Here is a 21,705-nt window from a genome sequence, read left to right on the forward strand (position 1 = left end):
CTGGGGGGCTGAAGGGAAAGCGATTTACTGACACTGCAAGGACCCTCCGAGGTAGAACTGACTGGCTTGGCTGGACCCACTTCATCTCCTGCCATTGAGTAGGGAGGTGTGAGCAGGAATGTGGAAGAGGCCCAGAGCAGGCCTCACAGACTTGCTGAGTGTCCCGAGGCAGGATCCACCATCCTGTTCTCCTGAGGGCGCTGCATGCATTGTGCAGCTGCCCAAGAACACAAAGCCAGCCTCACTGCTCATCAGCTCAACTGAACATAAGAAACTGACACCCTACAACCTATGGAAAATGGGATGGCCTGTGTGTCTGGAGGGGGACACAAGGAGGAGACTCACAAGGCCTTTTCCAAGGCACTTAGAAGGCAAATGGAATAGTGTCGAATGAAAAGCAAGTGTCACTCCCTCCATTTTGCAGATTGCAATCCATGAAGGGTAACCGATAACCAAAAATAATAATAGAGACAGACATAATGGGGTTAGATTTTGAAACTTATGAGCGTGAATTTTTCTTTGCCTCTCTGAGTTCATGGTCTTTACCCAAATTGGCCCAAGACAACCACCTGCATGGGAAATTGAGATTTGTTCCAGAATGACCAGGGAAAGATTGAGGTTACACTTGGCTTCTGACACCACAGGAATGTTTAGCAGTGTAGAACTTTACTAACGCTCTAAATCCCTTTATTCTTAAATTTCTTCTTCCATAGTATAAAGAAAATAACCCTGCTGGCTATGTTGTGACGAGGGGAGCGAGGCAATAAGGCCTATGGTTCTATGTAGACCTTACACAGGAGACGGGGTGAGAGACTAGAGAAAAAGAAAGGGAGGAGGGGAAGGCCGCTGCATTGTGTGACCGGTACGTTGTACAACAAACACTGTCTGTCTTCTCTGAGCTTCAGCCTCGCCCGGGTGTGGATATCAGATACCAGACCACGGACCTTTAGGCCCAGGGCAGCTGGGAGCTCCTGGGAGTGCAGAAAGGTCCTATACCAGCCTGTACACAGCCACACCAAAATCAACTTGGTTGTTCAGCAAAGTCAGGCAGAGACAGGCCTAAGATTTAGCTGCCCTGGACCACTCTTGGTTCCAAACAACATAGACAGGACCCAGGGATACCAGAGAGTCTGGCTGGGGGCCTTGACAAAGAGCAGCACCTTCCCTGGGACCAGGTGGCCCTGCACTGAGGGCTTTGGAGGATGCTGCCTAGACAGGAGCCAATTTAGAGTCACCCTCAGAACTCAGAAGGCTTCCTAGCACCCCTGGGAGAGGAGTTGGAGGCTAAGTGTCCTGCAGAGTGTGACAGACATTGACCAAGACAAAGAGGAAGAAACAACAGCCAGAATGCAGCTACAGAGGTTCACAGGATGTTAGAACTCCTTCCAGAAGCCAGGGAGCCAAAGGACACCGTGGCTAAAGACCTTGATTTTGCTTCTGCCATGAGATCTTGTGAGTCTCAGCATTCCTACCACGTACCCAGACGACTTCTTGAAATGAAACTGGGTGCTAAGCAGATGACACAAATCTTAAGAGATAAATAGTGTCGGGTTTCTCTTCCTAAAAGACTGAGTTGAAAGTGCTTTAAGATTGCAAATCAGAATCCAAGATATTATAGTTGTCAATTGTTTTGGTTTGTTTGTCCCCAGGTAACTAGTGGCAAGAAAACCAGATTAGTTACAGGAAAAAAAAAAAAAGAGCCACATGTTCTCTGCATATCCTAGCCAAAGCGTGAGTGAAATTTGCGTCCTACTCCATAGCCAAACCAAATGAGAAGTGGGAAAGGATAGATGAACCCGTAGATGTACCAGGAATTTGTACCTCATCAAGGTGAACCCGGGAATGGGGTGATCCACGGCAGTAGGGAGGAGTGACAGCGCTAGAGGTTGACAATGTTCTTACGTGCATATTTTGAAAGAATATGTGGACATGGAATGAATGTGGTTAATGAGCTCACCCGAAGAGGCGAGGCTGATACCATTTAAAAAATACTGCTCGTGTTGAAGTCATGGTCAGCAACTAAGCAAATACATCTACTGCCTGAATTCAGGAAGTGACATTTCACCGTGCTTCTCAGTCATTATTTCTGTGCAGGCACCTACATCAGATATCTGTTGCGGATTAACCAATCCAAAACTGCTAGCGTAAAATAACACTTATTATCTTACAGTTTCTGAGGGTCAGGGATCCCAGAGGTAGTTGGGTGACTCTGATTCAGGGCCTCCCAGTTAACCTGTCGGTGTGCAGTCTGCCGTCACCTAAAGGTTGGGCTGGAGGTTCTGCCTGTAAGACGCTCACTCACATGGCTGTTGGCAGGAGGCCTTAGCTCCTCATCACGTGAGCTTCTCCATAGAACAGCCAGAGAGTCTTCATGATGTGGCAGCTGGCCTCCCCAGAAAGTGATCGGAGAGAAAGAGGCAGAAGTCACACTGTTTGATGACTTAACCTCAGAAATGACGTCCCATCATTTCTGCAGTATTGTATCAGTCCTACAGACCAACAGGAATACAATGTGGGAGGTGATTACACAGGGCTTGAGTACCAGGGGCTGGGATTACTGAGGGAATCTTGGAGGCTGCCTACTACGAGTCCTTGTAAAGGAAAAACAAATTCAGCACACCTCGAATAAATTATCTGTGACTTGAACTTGCAAAATAAGTGCTTGAACTTGCAAAAACATGAAACTAAATACAAACCTCTTTGGCATAAATAAGCTGTACAAAAATACACCACTATTTTTTAAAGCTTTGTTTGTTCATTTAGAATAATCAGGCCTCATAAAAATCCAAAATGTTGTCAATCCTGGGAAACACATTTTAATAAGGTATCCCTTGGTAACTCTACAACCATCTAGTTTGTTCACTGGAAGATCAGTTTCACATTGCAGTGTTATTGAAACCTGCATTAGATATCTAATCCACTTACTGCTAGAATCAACAGAAAATTCTGCATTGCTTTCTTACTGCTACATTTTTCGCTGATGAATGGCTGCAAGTTTGCCTGTGCAAAAATGGAATCTGCATAATACATTTGCTCCCAACATAAATATGATACTGACTGCCACAGCACAAACTCTTTGGATTCCAGCATGCCTATATTCTATAGGTCCCCAATGATTCATTTCCCCATCCCATTTCTGATCTGAATCACCGTAAAATCTTCTTTTCAGAATGCTATGATATCATTTGCCTTCACTTGGCATAAAAAAGATCGTAAGTGAAAGTGCAAAGCAGTCCCTGAAGTCGCGTGGCAATGCTCAATTTGAAGGCGAATCTCTAGATGGTACACAACATGCTTATATTAATTAATTCTAGTCACGGAAATTGAAAAGTGACCACAACTTGTGACCTACTAATACAAATGTTTTCTCAGCATGTAACAGTTTCCTGCGGTTTTGGTTTATGCTGAGAAGCCCGATCGAAGTGTTCATTTATAGACATACCAGGATGTTACCCCAAGGGAGAGGAGCTAAAAGGTGTCACCAGAGATCACAGCTGTGTCTCAATCAGCAGCACGTCTCCATTAGTCCTGCAGGCATGGGGGTCATGCTGAGACCCAGGGGCTTCTGTTCTGACACCCTCTTTCTCATATTCTGCCTAGACTGTGAGACACCCCCCTGCCGCCCCCCAGGTCCAGCCAGATGACAAGTCATCGTTTCAAAGGCGTAACTAAAGGGGCACAATGACCATGTTGCCACAGTAAAGTTGGCTCGGTATCAGAAAACAGTATCCATATGCTTGAGGAGATTCTGAACCACTTGGCACTTCACTGCCTTCGACCATCCAGAAAATACACTCTGGGCCTGAAAGCTTCTTAACAAAGGATTTCCTAGCATTGACACTGAGCGTGTGGCTTTCAAGGATTAGATGGAGCCTCTGACCTCAGACATCGGGATCATCAGCCACAACCTGTTATGTTCTAAGTGTGTCAGGACCCCTTGGCCCTCACCCCACAGGAACCAGGAGAAGCACCTCTGACACTCGCTCCCCAGCGCCACCTGCTGGTTCGTTGCAGCTGCCGTCAACACCAGCCGTGGAGAGACAGAGCTCATGGGTCCGCCTGCTCACCACCTCTCTTGCGTGCCGTTAGGAGGTGAATGGCCACTTACTCATTGAAAGAGACAAACGAATAAAATCTCTCACACACAGAGCCAGGCACGCACCCTCTTTAAGCCTCTGTCAAAGCGCAGCTGCAGAAGGAGAAAGGACCCCACCCCCGCTCCCACTTTCTGGCTAATCGGGATGTGGTTTGGGGGCTACTTTTCAGAAGGACTTCTAGGGCTGTAAAGCATGCATGCGAAGTGCTGATGTCGACTTTGCTCCAGGACCTTCACTGTTTAAAAACATGCTTTCAAAACACTAAACATTTTGGGGTGGGTGGGTGGGGGAATGGCTGGAGACCAAGAGAAACGGCTTTGTTATGAAATCCCTTGGTATATTCTCCGATATACTCAGGATTTAGTTCTGGTAGGGAAGTTCTCAGCAATCCATTTTACTGAGGATCATGTTCATTCTTTACTGCTGAACTGATGCAGGGGATTCGAACTAAAGCATCCAAGGAGAAAGAGGAAAGCCTCACAGCAGCAGAGCAGACTGGGGGTGCCCACAGCAAAAACCGACCTGCCGGCAATCATCTCAGGTCCCCTGGGCAAGGCTCTCCACGCAGTTAGGAGACAGTTCGATTCCCCTCTGATTGCTCATGCAAATGCATCCTATCGATATCACAAAAGGGATCACTGAAAATGAACTTCCTGCTCTCGCTTTAGCTGCCTGCCGCCTGGGCTGGGAGGAGCCAGCAGCGCCTAGAATCTCATTAGACCTGAAGCCAGGAAGTGGTTTAGAGCATTACATCATGAGGTTGTCAAGGTAACTGGCCAGGCTGCCTCTCTGGAATCCTGTGGTTCGTGATGACAGGTTCTCCCAACCAGGTGAGGAGCAGAGGGGTGGCCTGCAGCCTGAAGCACAACAGCTAGCAGCCCAGGCTTGGAAAGGTGATCGCAGGCTGGGCTGTAGCTGCTGCGCTGCATCATGGGGGTGTGGGGGGGGGGGGGAGGGCGGCAGGAACAACCCCTACATCCCCTGTACAAGGGGAAAGACTATCCTTGGTGTCGCCACTGCCCAGAGCTGCAGAAGAGCGCCTCCTGCCCTGTCGTCACCCTGACATCTGAAGAGGCGCTGAAGCTCATGAAGGGAACCCTTCGCTCCCCGAGTGCTCAGGCCCCGGTCTCCCGTCCCTTCTAGAATGGGACCCTAAGTTAGTTCCCTCAGGCCTTATAACAAAGGACCACAAACTGTGTGGTCTTAAACAATAGAAATTTACTCTCTCACAGTTCTGGAGCCTAAAAGTCCAAGATTAAGGTGTTGGCAGGGCCATGCTTCCTTCAAAACCTCTAGGGGAGGATCTTTTCTTGCCTCTTCCCAAAGCTCACAGCCCCAGGTGTTCCTTGGTTTGCAGTAGCCTCCGTCTTCACATGGCTGCCTTCCCTCTGTGTGTCTCTGTGTCTTTACATGATGTTCTCCTCTCTGTGTCTGTCTGTGTCTAAATTTCCCTCTTCTTATAAGGACACCAGTTATATTAAATTGATCTTAAGCTGACTACATCTTCAAAGGCGTTATTTCCAATTAAGCGTACATTTACAAGTACTGGGGGTGAGTATTTCAACATATTTTTTTGAGGAACACGATTCTGTCAATAACAGGCCCATTCCTCTCTCTGTACAAAGACGGGTACACACATGACTCTCCCAGGCCCACGGCAGGACAGGCCAAACCCTGCTGCCTGACAAACTCACTGAACACCAGGTGGAAAGTCAACCAAAGTAGAGGCGTTAAAATGGAACCACTGAAGAAATGAAGGGCAACCCTGTGGCCTTGGATGTCAAGGTCACCTGATGATACTGAGCCTGACAACAGCTTCTATGGGTGCTCCTGTCTCCTTTCCTGAGGCTCCAGGGGAGAAGGTGTAGGGCAAGGAGCTCACCAATAAAGTCAGCTGGGAGGGGCTGCCCTTTCTGCAATCAGCAGACAGACGTACCCTGGCTTTCCATTCAGTAGTGTTCTCCAAGACCTCTAGATCGGGCAAAGCCCCCTCAGCCCTGTGAATCACTCATTCTGTGCAGCTCAGAGAAAACATTCCAGGCGAGATGTGCCTGCCCTTGCTCGCCAAATAGAGGCTGTTATTTAGGGGTAGCACAGAGATTTTGCATTGTCTTTATGTCAGGAGACTGCTAGAAACTCTTTAGACAGGTGGTATTCTTGTGAATCGAAGCCACAGGGTGAAGATCCCACTCTCAGAAACAGAAAAGACCTGGACAGCATGCCTTTCCACTCATTTGCTTTCTCCAAGGTGTTCAGAGAGGGAAGTTCCCATGCTTTTCACCAGAAGCTAATACTGTGTTGTTTGAAACATCACCTTTCATAATTGGATTAAGGCCACGGACTCTGAAACAGCAGTTTTCTTTTTGGAAATAAGGATAGGGTTAATATCAGGTGAGAAAAGGTTAACGGGCAAACATAGCAGAGTGTAGGAGAAGAGACTTGCCAGAGCCAAGGGACTGAGACAGAAACACGGAGGGATTTGCTGTTTATCCCCAAATTCTTCCCCACATTCTGGGATTATTTCTGTCTCACATCCTGAAACCAGCTTGGTCCTCAAACTATTGTGTCCCTTTGCTGGGTGCTTTCCATATATGATCTCACAGACCCCTAAAGAGGTGGTATAACATCACGGCAGTAACTCTGGTACCAGGGCCAGACGGTTAGGCTCAAGTCCATACCCCCACCTTCCACCTCCCCGCTTGACTCTAGGCAAGCCGGTGAGTCTCGGTGCTGTGAAACAGGAGACCTGAACACTGACTTCACAGAGTGATTGTGACGAGTAAAGAAATAACCTGTGGAAATGCTCAATAAATGTTAGCTCCTGTTGTTAGCTATTGTAACTATTCCCACTTGATATAAAAGGAATCTGAGCTTTAGGAAGACTGAATAATACACTCCGGTAACACAGCTAATTGTGGAAGACAAGATTCAACCCCGGATTTGAAAGCTGTCCAGACCCTCACCATAGCATGACTATTATGCACAACTGCTTCCCTGACAATTTGGGCCAACATCACCTTTTGGGCTCCCTGACCTCCATTTTCAGTTCAGGCTCCAGCCTTTCAGTTTCCTCCTGAAAGTCCAGTACCCTCCTGGCTTCACCTTTTGCCCAAAGCCCAGGGCTCCCCTTTGGAACCCATTTTCCCCAGAGAGCACCTCATAGTTCAGACCAAACCTCTCCCCTCAACCAGATGCTTTCCTTGGAATCCCCTTCTGCCAGCACTGCCTTTGAATTTCTAATGCAACAGTGGCCACACATATCTGCTGAAATATCAACAGCTGATGGTGGCTTAATTCCTTGTCCTTCATTCATTCAACAGTAGTATAAAGGACAGGCTTTCAAGTCACTATGGGCCAGGCACCATATTTGCACTGCTGACACAATCCAAGCTCATGGCCCCTGTCCTCACAGAGTCTATGGTCTAGAAAGGAAGGAAGACATGTGGACAATTAACTCACATATAAGTGGTTATGAACTGGGGTGCCGTTTATGAATAATGAGCTATGGGAGTGCCGAGGTGGGGATGCTTTGGTTGGGTCTAGAAGAGTGAATCTGATTTCATAAAGAAGGTCCTAGAATTGCAAAGCCTCCTGGAAAAGAAGAAAGTGCAAAGAGAGATAGAATGGGTATAAACTTGAGTAACCATGGGGGTATGGGCCAGTGTGGCTGGAGCTTACTGAGCCTAAGGGAAGATGATGGGATATGGCTGGAGATCTAGGTAGAGTCCAGCTGGAGAAGCACTTGAGTGAGCGGTTCGGTTTTCCTCCTGATGCTACTGGTTCTCAAACTTTAGCCTGCATCAGAATCACATGAAGCCTTGATAAAAATGCAGATTTCTGGCTCCTTCCCAAAGTTTTTGATTCAGCACATCTGAGATGGGGCTTGGAAATTTGTATTTCTAACATTCCCAGGTCCCTGCTCCTTCTAGGACCACACTTTGAAAATTAATGCGGCAGAGAGTGGATTAATGGAAAACTGTCTGGAAACATCTGCGCTGTAAGCTGAGGTGCTGTACAACTCACAGTGCTGTACGTTGTAAGTACAATGCTGGCTGAGGGTTGCTGGCCTCCCCTGCAGCCCCACTCCCACCCCAAAGCAGTTGCTAATAGTTCCTCAATGTTTACGGTTGTGGCTGCATTTAAGGAAGAGTGCTGCCGAACAGCTTTTCTTCTCATAGCTGCTGGGATCAAAATCAACTCCACTGCCTCTGTCCAAAGGGAAGAAACCCATATTCCAAAGTGGGTCTAAAAATTCCCTCGTAAATGAAAAGAAAATTTCTTGAAAGAGATATGTCATTGAAAAGTTGGAAATCAAAATATAAAGGTTGCTGCATACCTCTCTGACCTCATGGCTTTCCCTCTCTTTTTTTTTTTCTTTTTCCTAGCCTGGTCATCTTGTTATTTATCTCACATACCGGGCAAGCCTTGGGGCTTTTCACTGGCTACCCCTCCTGCCTGGCCTGTCCTTCCCCCATATCCACATGGCTCACTCGCTTCAACCCTGCAGGTCTTTTATCATTTAAATCTTTTCTGGAAAATGGTTTAAAATACCATCCTCCCTCCCCAACACACACACACACACTCCCCCTAATCCTGCTTCATTTTTCTCCAGAGCTCACATCACGGCCCCACACACTGCATATTTTACTCTTTTCTCTGTTCACATTCCACGTCTCCCCCATGAAAATGTGAGCTTCATGGAGGCAGGATTCTAGTCTTATTTGTTCACTATGGGGTATCTAACACCTAGAACAGTACTTGAAACACAGAGTAAAAATACTTTACTATTTCCTGAATGAATCAATCAAATTGGTCCTTCCACACCCTTATTTTAAGACCTGGGCTTGTTCAGCAATTTTCCTGCCCAGGACGGCCAAACTGCTCTATGTCTCTTATTAATAAAATGGGAATAATAACATCTGCCTCACCCAGATTTCAGAGTTCGGGGAAGCCAGACTGAGATCTAAATTATGAAAGGGCCATAAAACATTAACTGTAATGCAAATGCAAATTATTTTTAATTATTTTCCAATTCCCACAAAAGAATATAACATACATATGCAAAGAAGCCATTACTATGACCAGTATTTATTTTTCAGGCATACTGAAAAAATAGGCAGATTTCTTTGTTTCACTGTGTGTTCATATATAACTCTTTGTATGTGCTACAGAAATAGAAAAAAATTACGAAAGCTGCTAGCAGTGAGAAAAATAAATAGAAACAAGTCAAGTGTAAGATTACTCAATTGAGTATATTTAGTTAATGTATAAACAGTAATGAGTGACATTAAGTTACAAGGCAGTTCAGGGACTGTTAACTCAATATCATCAAGTAATGGGGAAAAGTAAATGTTCATCAGTTTTATTAATATATATAACTCAAATGTCCCCAGGCCACCCCAAACTATGGGTTCGATTGAGATCACACTGACATGAATTCATAGTCTGCTGGCCTACGTGATTACAGACCCCCCTGTACAACAACAGCCCATCTGCACAGACTGCTCCACTTATCCTGAGACACTCTGGGGTTTTTCCCATTTGCTTATGATTATTTCTGTCAGGGTTTTCTGAAGCACCCTGCTTCCTGATGTCCAGCACCCATAGCCCTTAGAAAAGGTGCTACAGGGACAGTGCTTTCGAGACTTGAGAACAATTTCTCATCACCCCAAAGTTACATACTCTCCAAAGAGCCTGTGGGTCCAACCCGAACTGGAGCCATGCTGCATCAGCTTCCAGAATGGGGAGGTTGGTCCCTCTCTTTAGGTTTTGCACCTAGACCCTGGGGATGTGCTAGAAAATGACAAATGAAAAGCCAATGGCATTTTCCCTTCCTCCATGTCATTCAATTTAAGGCAAGTCTTATAGAATGGTTGTTATCAGAAAGCATGTCTTCACTTGACCTTAGAAAACTCCTTACTGTTGTACAAGCCATACATAGACTTGATCTCAAATTTCTTGATAGCTTTATTGTACTTTTAGTGGTTACTCTGGTGTATTAACTTCTCTAAGAAAGCAGACAGGGTGTTGAAAAACAGGAAAAAACTAAAATACACTATCCAGCTTCAACAGAACTAGTCACAATTACACTTGGATTATGAGAGTGGCACTACACACAAGGCTGTTTTCTAAAGCACTCCTGGCTTCCCCTTTGCCCACTCTGCATTCCAGGCAAGTTTGGCCCAGATGTGCTTATTTTCTGCTTGCTGGCAAGGGGACGTTTGTGCAATTCTCCATTCAAGCAGTAAAGAGTGACTCTCAATTTTTTCACCTTTGATGGGAAATAAACAATCAGGACACTTGTATCTTCTAGAGAAGCACAATGGAGGGAACATCTCAGGGAACAGCCCTCGTGATGATACTCCTAACAGGAATGCTGTTCCCACTCCATTTCTCTACTGTGCAGGCGCAATGCCTTTACTTCACTCCAAGCACAGGAAGTCAGGGGGCTTTTGCGTTTATTGTTATGGGGTATTCCACATCTAATAGATGGATATTTTCTTCTCAATTAATAACTCATTGGAAGGATCCTGAAATTCAAATGCTATAGAAACTTTCCCTTGAAAACATGTTTTTATTTCATTTTTCTTTTCACCAAAAAAAAAAAAAAACCCACATAAATTCACCTATGAGCTGTGATCTCTGCAACGCTCATAAACTGAATATTTGATGGTGAAAAGCCCGTGTGTTATCAGCCCAGACTGGAGGTCAGTATGAAGTGCAGCCACATGCTGCAGCCATATGAGTTGATAGAGTCAGGACAGTCACTGTGAGTTAATGGGAGTTTCCTCTTTCTCTCATACATTTAAGGAGGAGACACAATGCCACTAGCATTATTTACCTCCAGATTTAAGTTCAAAATCTCACTATCGTTTTTTGTGAATAACAACTTTACATCTTGTAAATTTAAAAAAAATGATAAGACAAGAAAAGGAAATGGCGGAAAATTGAAGTCATCTTCTTTGATTTCTATTTTGTGTGATACTTAAAAGCAAACTGACTGGGCTTAAGGGAGATGCTGGACTGGAGATTAAAAATAACAGCAAACTGAGGAAGACAGAAGTGGGGAGATAAGATGAATAAGGAACCTTTATCACCCACAGCTTTGTCTTTCCCTATAACAAACAGGTTATTTCCAGTAATCTGTTTGTTTGCTCAAAGGTCTAGCACTTTTTAAGGAGCCCAAGAATGATTTGAGGGAAACTGTAAGCCATATATATTTCTGCTGAACTCCAGTCTGAAATTAGAGGTTTGGAAGAAAAAAAAAAAGACACATATAATGGAATCCAACTCATGGAGGACATCAGAAAGGGAATTTTTAAGTCATTTTTTTACAACCTAGCTATTCAAATTAGCATGCAATCATTTCAACATTTCTGAATAAAAGGTTTGTCAACCTTTAAAAACAAAACAAAACAAGAAAAACATGTTTGTGCATAATTTAGAACTTTTCGCAAAAGTGTAACCTTGGTGCATTTCCTTGTAATTTGTAAACTTATGGAAATTAATGTAATTCATTAATTCTTTTATATCTTGAATATTTTCTTTTAATATTCAATTATTTAATTGCAAAGTAATAAATGATTATTCTTCAAATCCTTCCATTTTTCCTAATTCTTTCAAAAGTAAAAACAAGATGGTGTCAATAAATGTTAATTTAAAAAATTTTTTGTTTATGATATAAAAATGTTCACTAAAAGTAATCACAAAGTCAATAGATGTTGGAAAGCATTTCTGAGATGGGGATGAAGCAGTTTAAAATTTGGCAAAAATAAGCATCAGCATCTCAATTCTAACAGATATCATGAGTTCCTAAGTATTCTCCTTGTATCCAGAGGAATAGAACAAATAGGACATACAGGTAGTGAGAGAAAGGGAAGTTTTAAAGAATTGACTCATACAATTGTGGACGTTGCCAAGTCTAAAACCAGTAGGGCTGGGCAGCAAGCCGCAAACTCAGGTAAGAGTTAATCTTGCACTATTGAGGGCAAATCTGTAGGGCAGGCCATTAGACTGGAAACTTAGGCACAATTTCTGTGTTGCAGTCTTAAGACAAAATTTCTTCTACCAGAAACCTCAGTCTTTGTTGTTAAGGCCTTCAACTGATTGGATAAGGCCCACCTACATTATGTAGAGAAATCTGCTTTACTTAAAGCTTCTTTACGTAAAGATTGTATAAGTTAATCATATCTAAAAAATACCTTTACAGCAACATTTAGATTTGTATTTGACACTATAGCCGAGCCAGTTTGACACACAAAATTAACTATCACAGTCCTGAAGGTAGGCAGTGTTCTAGGAGGGAAGGTAAGAGTTGAAGTCCCCTTATCTTACTTTCCCACAAGAAGCGGTATCTATTACTAATTTGGTCCTCATAGAAATAGATTGCTGTCTTCAAGAATCAGAATGTGTCTGTGTATGTGTGTAAAAGGGAGTTAGCAAAATAAAACACATGATTAATAATGACTTTATGATTTCTATTTGATTTTAAATTTAAAGAGAGTATCTTTTATTCACAAGCCCAGGGATCTGACATATACATAAATTTATATTACTGTCAGAACTGTAAAAATTTAAAAACTGTAAAAAGTAGTTTTAAAATCAAATGGCAGTCTGATAATGGTGGTTTATCTTATAGTGAACTAACCTTCACACAGATAATTATTACAAATTCTATTAACAACAACCAAAAAATTCAGCTATTTCAAGGTACTGAAAGCATCTAAAGCAGACAAAAACTGGGGCCAGGGAGAAGGGAGCCTGTGAAGGAAGGGACTGCATAGTGTGAGATCCACATTTATGTAACCTCTCCTGAGGACACTCCCTTCTCTGTGAAGCACAGGATGACTACAACTCAAGCAGAAAGTAACGTTCTTACGGTTTGAAGTGTTCTGACATGGTGGTGTTTGAGGCTATCAGAGTACAGTAGCTGGAAATTAAGGGGAAAAATCCTGGAGAGGCTGTAGCTACCAAGATACTCAAAATCTACATATAAAGCGCTGGCACACCCTTGGCTGACCTGCAAATGTGCCTGCCCAGAGGAGACTAGAGAGGGTCTGGCAGAAAGCAACAGCTGCAAGGCTAAAAGAGCTAGACACATGTTCCAGGGTCTACCCAGCACAGAAGACAAAGAATTTGAATTTGAATCCTGCCAATGTGTTGTAGACTAGAAGGAGAAACCTGGGGTTTTAAAAGATTGCAATCTAGTATAGCCATGTGACTTTGTTGTGGCTTTGGTTTTTGTCCAAGAAGAGCAGATCAGTAATAAAGTGGGAAAATGTGGTTTAGACCACTTAAGTGTGGGACTGATGCATCATCATGGTGAACCATGACGACAAATAATTATCAGTGGGTTCCCAGCCATGATCCATCTGTGCCAAAGATGAGAAATATTTTCATCGAGATGCTATCTGATAAAATAGGGAGCAGCATTTTTCATTTGTAGAGTGATCAAAAATGGGGGAAAGAGAAATAGTGAATCTCGACTCATAAAGATCCAGATGCAAATGGCCTTGATAAGTTGAAGAAATGGTTATAATTTAATAAATACAATTCAGTAGACAAATTCTTAGGAAAGTGAACCAAAACACAGAAATAAATATGAAAATAAGGCAGGAGATAGACTAGGAGAATGGTTCTTTAACTTTTTGGTCTCAGGACTCCTTCATTCCCTAAAAAGCTATGGTGAACTTCAAAGTGTTTTATTGGTATAAGTTATATATATTAGAAAGTAAAATTGAGAAAATTGTGAAATCTATTTTATTCAGTTTTAACTAACAATAATTCCATTCTTTATTAACACATAACTTTTTTATGAAAAATAAAATAGTAGCTGGTAAGCATAGCATTATTTTACATTTTTGCAAGTCTCTTTAATGTCTGTCTTACTAGAAGACAGCTGAAGTCTCATATCTGATTTTATAGTCAACATGTTGAACTGTCACATATCTTGTAGCCCCCGGAAAATACCACCCTATAATCATGAAAGATTATGAGTGAAAACTGCAAATAACATCTGAATATTATTATGAAAATAGTTCTGAATTTGTGGACCATCTGAAATGGTCTCAAAGACCCCTGAGAATCCTCTTTGCAGAGAATTCATGTGTAAAATGAATATTCTCAGACCCTGGGTCACCTCTGAGACTTCATTTGACATACTTCTTTTCTAGGCCTCCTTATCACCAATCCTTCAGTATCCTTCCTTACAAATATCAGGCTATCCCACAGAGTTATTAACAGCTTCCCATGAATCTATAGTTCCACACCTCTGCTCATCTCTCTTTCTAAGCAAAGTGGACAAACATGTATCATTTGAAATTCTGACCACAGGGAGAATTTCCCTTCCTGGTCACACTTGTGGGATATCCCTCAGGTAAGGTATAAACCTGCAGCATCCCACTTCAGACTGGTTCTAGCACATTGTACACACATATATCTAAATCAGGCTTGAATATTCTCCTTGGTTCCCATGATGCCTTAGTTGCAGGGTGAGGGAGAGGTAGGCAATGCAGCAAAAGCAGATGCATTAAGACCACGAGCCACCTGACCATGCAACATCCTGGTGCCTTCAATACCTACTCAAACCTAATTTTATAACTGATGATGATCCACTATCCAAATTTATGGCTCAGTGGGTCATATAACACCCTGCTTGTTATAGAAATTCGATTTGCATGGCCACTTGGTATCTCTAAGGCTCAACAGCAAACCAGGTGTTATTTCTTTAAAAGACAATAAATATTTCTTGAAAAAAAGTACGGTTCTGCTCTGGAAATCAAGAGACTTGCACTGCAATTCTCCTAATGGGGCTTTCCGTGTATCCCAGTCTATCATAATGAATACTGAATTAGATTCACTATGACATAAGGTCCAAGTAGTAGAGCTTCTTACGATGCAGCAGAGTTTACTTGCTCCCAAATGTGATAAATTATTGCCTTCAAAACCCCCAAAGCCTCCTTTCTTAAGTGGTGGGAGTTTTGCAAAATATAGAAACTTGTCTTCACTTTGGATGCAATATCTTGACATGCCCTGTATTACAAGAGTACCAGAAATTTCTCTGAGATGACAGGCACATACATTTTCATTGGGTTTATATTCCACCCCGGACAGGTAAATATCTTACCAAGTGTTTGGGGTCTATTGTTGTGTAACATATCACTCCAAAACTTAGTGACTTAAAACAACAACAATCATTTCATTATCTCTCAAGGATTCTGTGACTGGGAATGTGGGAAGGGCTTGGCTGGGCAGTTCTGGCTCAGAATCTCTCATGTAGTTGCAGTCAGATTGTGTCTGGGACTGGAACAGATGGGGTGCTGAGGCAGTTGGAGAAAGGCCAAGTATCTCTCCCTGAATGTGGTCTCAGGTCTCTCTGTATGATCCTTCTGTTTCCTTACAGTATAGAGTCTTTCTGCTTATATGGCAAGTGAAGGCTTCAAGCACAGATATTCTACCGAGTAAAATGGAAATCATTTTATCCTTTATGACGTAGACCAACAGGACACATAGCACCACTTCTGATGTGCTCTTCTGATTGAAGCAGTTAGAAAAGCCCACCCAGTTTCAGGGAAGGGAAGACGGAATCAACTCTACTTTTGAGTGGGAGGAGTGTCAGAATCCCATTGTGCAAAAAAAGTATGTGGGATTGGAGACACTACTGCAGCCATTTTGGGAAAATACAATCTACCAAATCAGGTATCAAGGGCATCTACTAATTCTTGCTGCAAAGGTGCTATAACATGATATCATTAATCAGAGTGAAATGGAATGATGAGATGATCATGGTTTAGAATATGACGGTGAGTAGGAGAGTTGGCTTTGCCCTAGTAGGACACAGCACAGCCCCACAGAACACAAGTGTACTGTTGTACCTTTCAGGTGAAAGTAGATTGCTTCTAGTAGTCTCTGTTTATTAGAATGGTCTTAAAAAGTGTTTTCCGGAAAAATAGCTACATAGCATGTGCAGGGCAGTGGTGGTTTTAGAAAACAGACTACACCTAGAACAATAAGTATAATTTGAATCACCACCTGCTCGGTTTACAATAGTCCCCTGTCATTCTCCTAGACCCTTTCATCTTCTGCACAGAAAAACATTTGCCTTATTTGAGAATGTGTGTTGCAGTTCACCCTGAGGTGCAGAACTGCTTATATATAACTTTTTTAGTTAGAGGTGCAAATTCCAGCGTCTTAGCCCTTCTTCCCATAACAGCCTTCACTCCTCTTATCAGACAGTTATTTTGGGGAATCTGTCAGCAGCCAAATTTGTCTGTTACAACTATGCCTTCAGGAACCAGAGAAATAACTATGGTAGAGAAAATGTACATAGACACAGGGACCCACTGTAGGCAGACAGAGGACAACTCCACTTGACCACTGATCTCCAAAAGCACCCACAATGATATTCTGAGTCTTAAGGGTTTATGTAATTTGAAGTCAGTAGTCAATAATGCCCACACTCTCCTCAACTCGGAGTTTTCCTGATAAATGGCTGTAAATCTCTTTGAGAACACATAGAAAGACATTATTCCAATGTCCTAGGGTCTTTCTGCAAGGATTTGTGAACTGGTTCATGTCTGGACATTGAGAGAGTGACCATGACTCTCACCCGTGTGACTCAAATCACACCTTCATTTCCAGATTTAGATTTTTTTTAAATTAAGCCTAACTTTACAAGTCTCCCCATTTACTAGAGTTCTAGGGATCCCATGATCAATTAACCACAAAGACCCTTATAGATCAAGCTACTGTGATTATCCCACTAACCTACTGCTTATTTCAGTAACAGATGACAATTTTCTGCTGATTAATTACTGCCTCTGAGACTCTGCCAACTGGAGATCCTATCATACTCTTTAAGTCAGGGAACTAGTTTCAAAGCCAGGATCTTTTGAAACTTTCATACTGGGCCTACCAGAGACATTTGTTCCCTAGCATTTTTCAAAAATATTAATCTCTACATAGCTAATATATATTTTAGTACTTGGCTAAGGGAGTGTCCTTGGGGTCCTTTCTTGGTACATGGTAAAAGTGAAGATGAAAGAGTCATAGCAAAACTCAATTAAAAATTCCTCTCTCTCTAAGTCTTTGGATTCCCCCTCTACATTATTTAAGGAATTTCTGGTATCTCAACCTCATTTAGTGGAGGCATCATTGAAACTAGCAGGAAATAGAAAAAAGTAGAGTTTTGGCTCAAGAATCTCTGGCAGAAAAAAGAAAAAGGTAGAATTTTGGCCCAAGACTGTCTCACAGTGGGTTCCCAGTGTCCACAGACTCATCCCATAATTATTTCTCCAGTGTTATTATCGTATTATAAAACCTGGTAAACCAATATTTAAATTTTCTAGATTCTTTTGATGAATATGAATTAAATACGTTTGCACTGACTAGAAGAACCTATGCAAGACTTAAAGGAAGGGAGAATGAAAGTAGATTATCAACTATATCCAATAAATACCTAGTTAAAGGCAAATATCAAAATAAAATGAGTTGAGATCCAGACCTTTGAAATTTTTCATTGCAGCTCTATTTACAATAGCCCGGAGATGGAAACAACCTAAGTGCCCATCATCAGATGAATGTATAAAGAAGATGTGACACATATACACAATGGAATATTACTCAGCCATAAAAAGAAACGAAATTGAGCTATTTGTAATAAGGTGGATAGACCTAGAGTCTGTCATACAGAGTGAAGTCAGAAAGAGAAAGACAAATACCATATGCTAACACATATATATGGAATTTCAGAAAAAAAAAATGTCATGAAGAACCTAGGGGTAAGACAGGAATAAAGACACAGACCTACTGGAGAACAGACTTGAGGATATGGGGAGGGGGAAGGGTGAGCTGTGACAGGGCGAGAGAGAGGCATGGATGTATATACACTAACAAACGTAAGGTAGATAGCTAGTGGGAAGCAGCCGCATGGCACAGGGATATCGGCTTGGTGCTTTGTGACCGCCTGGAGGGGTGGGATAGGGAGGGTGGGAGGGAGGGAGACGCAAGAGGGAGGGGATATGGGGATATATGTATATGTATAACTAATTCACTTTGCTATAAAGCAGAAACTAACACACCATTGTAAAGCAATTATACCCTAATAAAGATGTTAAAAAAAATTGTTTAGTGTGAAAACTATGTATGTTATGCTTAAATATTACATTCAAAAAATCTGTTGTACTAACTTCACAGAGCAGTAGATATAATAACCAAATGATATAACAATATTGGAAATTATTTTTATTGGACTCTACTATTTGACAGATGTTGTCCAGATTTTTGTTTTCTGTTCCCACATAGCCCATATGATAAGCATTATTATCCCCATTTAACAAATGAAGGAGCTAAGAACCAGAAGTGTTAAGTAGCATAGCTAATAAAGATCACCTTGACTTAAAAAAAAAAATATATATATATATATATATATATAAAACCGAGATTTTTTCCAAATTTTCAAATCACACAGAGCAAAAAGTGAGAAAGTTTTTCTGCAGTGTTAATAAACTAAAATATCCTTTTTAAGTTTTAATTTTTTTGTCTATTTAGTAATATGCATATTAGTGTAGTAGTACAAAGAATTTATAACTGTGGCAGAAAGGATGTTTGTTTTAAAAATTTACTGATGGTGTGTACATTAAAAAAAATTTGAATACCACTGATCTAGAAGACAGAGCACTAAGCCAAAAGTTATTATGTATAGTACTGTAAAGAATAAGCAAAACTCATATATATATTATACATACATAAGCAAAACTCATATATATTTTACACATACATATATACATATAGTAGAAAAAACACCCACACACAGACACACATATATATACAGGCACATACATATTTCTGTAAGTGTTGCATTGTTAGACTACTCTGTGCCAATGGCCCAACTTTAAAGCCCTCATTACATATAATTTGGAAAGCATGTGTTTCCATTCAGCTGGTCTATGATTCTGGCAACCACTGCCGTGACAACAATACAAGTTAAGAAAAAATTTACCAATGTTCTCCTTCAAAAGAGATTTGAAAGATGTATGTAATGGATATGATGAACAGTGGAACAGAAAGACCAGGTGAAGCTCATCAGACATATTTTAAATCCTATTTTACGTTTTCAGCCAGATTTCTAAATATGCAAGACCCTTCCTGTTAAACCAAGGGCCTTAATCTCAAAGATGAATGCTGTTAACTTCCATTTTACATCACATGGTCTTGTGATAGAGAGAACAACAGAAGTTCTGCAGATTATTTCTGTAAATATAATTCTGAAAAGAATGAATGCAGATCTTTTATATAAAATCACTTACATCAATGAATATTAGACAAGGACAGTTAGTTTTCCTAAGAAATATAAATATAAATTGCCTAATATAAATATAAATTGCCTAATAGTAATGCATTAAATTGCCTAATAGTAATGCATTAAGACAGTGCACATAGTACCAAAAAATGTAATACTGTGTACAGTGCTTTTCAGTAGCCTTTCTTATTTTCTTAAAAATAAATGGAAATTGCTGAAATGGAAGAGCAAATCTGTTTTCGACTGAGTCATATTTTCTAAAGTCACAATTTAATAGAGATACTTTACCTTAAATCTCTCTGTGCCTCAAAAGTTATATAATATTTTCCTAGACATTTTCATCACCCTATCAGAGTAGAGATGATGAATCTTGAAACATAAAATCATCAGCCAAAATGACCTCATGTAGAGATACTCAAATCATAATAGGATATGGATATTGAATGATTAGGAATTATGAATATCTAAAATATTTTTAACAGACTCTTCCCAACTAGATTGCTTCTTAAAATGCAATGAACAACTAAAATAAAATGCAGAACTGCTAATCTAAAATAAATCAGATACATTGAATATTTAGACTAGAGCAAGACCACATAAGTGGTACCGCTGTCTCCTTAGAGATAACTCACTATATAGAAACCTATGGAAACAAGTTTCTCGAGACTTTTGTTGTTCATAAGCCAATAACCACTTCCACACATCTGAATATTGCTCACTCTGAAATATGCTACTTTGAACGAATCTGCAAGCTGTACATCTCAGTCAGGTTGGCTAACCTCTAGACCAGTCTTATGTTTATTGCTCTAACACTATCTTTTATTACACAATATAAATTACATAAATAGAATATATCTGAGTAACAAGGGGCTTTACTAGGAGAAAAGTACCTTGATCGTACCTTATTCTGAGTACTGTGATGCATAACTGAATTCAGAATTGCCCTTCTCTGTCAATGATAATGTTTCCAATCCTAGAAAGTTAAGGACTCTGTTTTCTCCTATATTTTCTTATAGTTTCTCCTTCATTTTTCCATGGATGACAATGATAACAAAGCAACAGCCCAACATTTTTATGCAGTTCTTACTAGGTGGTACCAAATATTTTAGTGATTTCATGTATTATCTCATTAAATCTCAGAATAACTCTAGGAGGTAGGTATTATTTCAAGGCTCTATTGCAGATGAGGAAATGAAAGCTAAAGAAAGGTTAAGTAAATTACCCAAAGTCGAACAGCTGTTTAAAGTGTCAGATGTGCATTCTGAGCTGTCTGATGCAAAGCCCATGCTCTTAAACACTACATCATACTGTGCTTCCTAGAAATGAAATGTCATATCTGATACCAAAGAGAGAATAGCTTTTTATAGAGTCTGATGTTCACCTCTGACTCATTTTCTCTTCTATACAATTCTAATAAGGACATGGAAGGTCCTGGGGTGAATTCTTTCCAGATCTCTCATGCTGCTCTTGATGAGTGCTTGCAGAGATCAGAGATCGTGACTCACTCTCCCTCTGTCATCCTGCAAATGGGGTATATGTAACATAGTGACACCAAAATTCCAGACCCTTTGTCCAAGGTTCATGCAAGCCCTGGACTGAGGAAATAGTGGGAGTGGTCAGGAGAGTATGATTGAAAAATAAAGAAAACGTATAGAGCACTTTTTCTCTCAGGTAAAAGTGGACAGAGTGATAGTCTTTAATAAATTATTTATATAATGTACATTTATGAGGTAAATTTGATCTATAAAAATAATTATCTAGGGCTTCCCTGGTGGCACAGTGGTTGAGAGTCCACCTGCCAATGCAGGGGACACGGGTTCGTGCCCCGGTCCAGTAAGATCCCACATGCTGTGGAGCAGCTGGGCCCGTGAGCCATGGCCGCTCAGCCTGCGCGTCCGGAGCCTATGCTCCGCAATGGGGGAGGCCACAACAGTGAGAGGCCCGTGTACCGCAAACAAACAAACAAACAAAATTATCTAAAACAAAGTAGTATTTACAAAGAAATTCCATTAAAAATTCCATTAGGACATCTAAAATAAGATTTACCTATGAATATTATTCACTGAACACATAATTTCTAGTATTTTTTAAGTGATAGTGTATTATTTGTTTACCAATGTTAGGAACACATTTATTTTATAAATAAGAATCCCTCATATTTACTAACTCAACCCAAGTAGAACTTTTTATTACCAATTTACAATACTTGTATATTTAATCATTTAAAAGATGAGGAAAGTTTTAAATAGCATTTTTCTCAGTGATTGGCAAGGAATTCAGGTAGAGATGCCTATGAAAAATATGAGGCCA

The 21,705-nt window shown here is 41.1% G+C and overlaps 2 protein-coding genes across 12 annotated transcripts in view; one reads left to right on the forward strand and one right to left on the reverse strand.

Moving 5' to 3' along the window:
- Positions 1-3,796, forward strand: part of RFC3 (replication factor C subunit 3) — a 731,429-nt gene extending 727,633 nt beyond the window's left edge. Inside the window, exon 18 of the mRNA XM_079902593.1 lies at positions 3,601-3,796. The gene's annotated coding sequence lies outside the window, so the exon portion shown is untranslated. The remainder of the gene's footprint in view (positions 1-3,600) is intronic.
- The window catches only part of LOC307176463 (uncharacterized protein), a 496,599-nt gene that overhangs the window by 73,412 nt on the left and 401,482 nt on the right, over positions 1-21,705 (reverse strand). The window lies entirely within an intron of this gene.

Source organism: Stenella coeruleoalba (genome assembly GCF_951394435.1).
Source record: "Stenella coeruleoalba genome assembly, chromosome: 18".
NCBI lineage: Eukaryota > Metazoa > Chordata > Mammalia > Artiodactyla > Delphinidae > Stenella > Stenella coeruleoalba.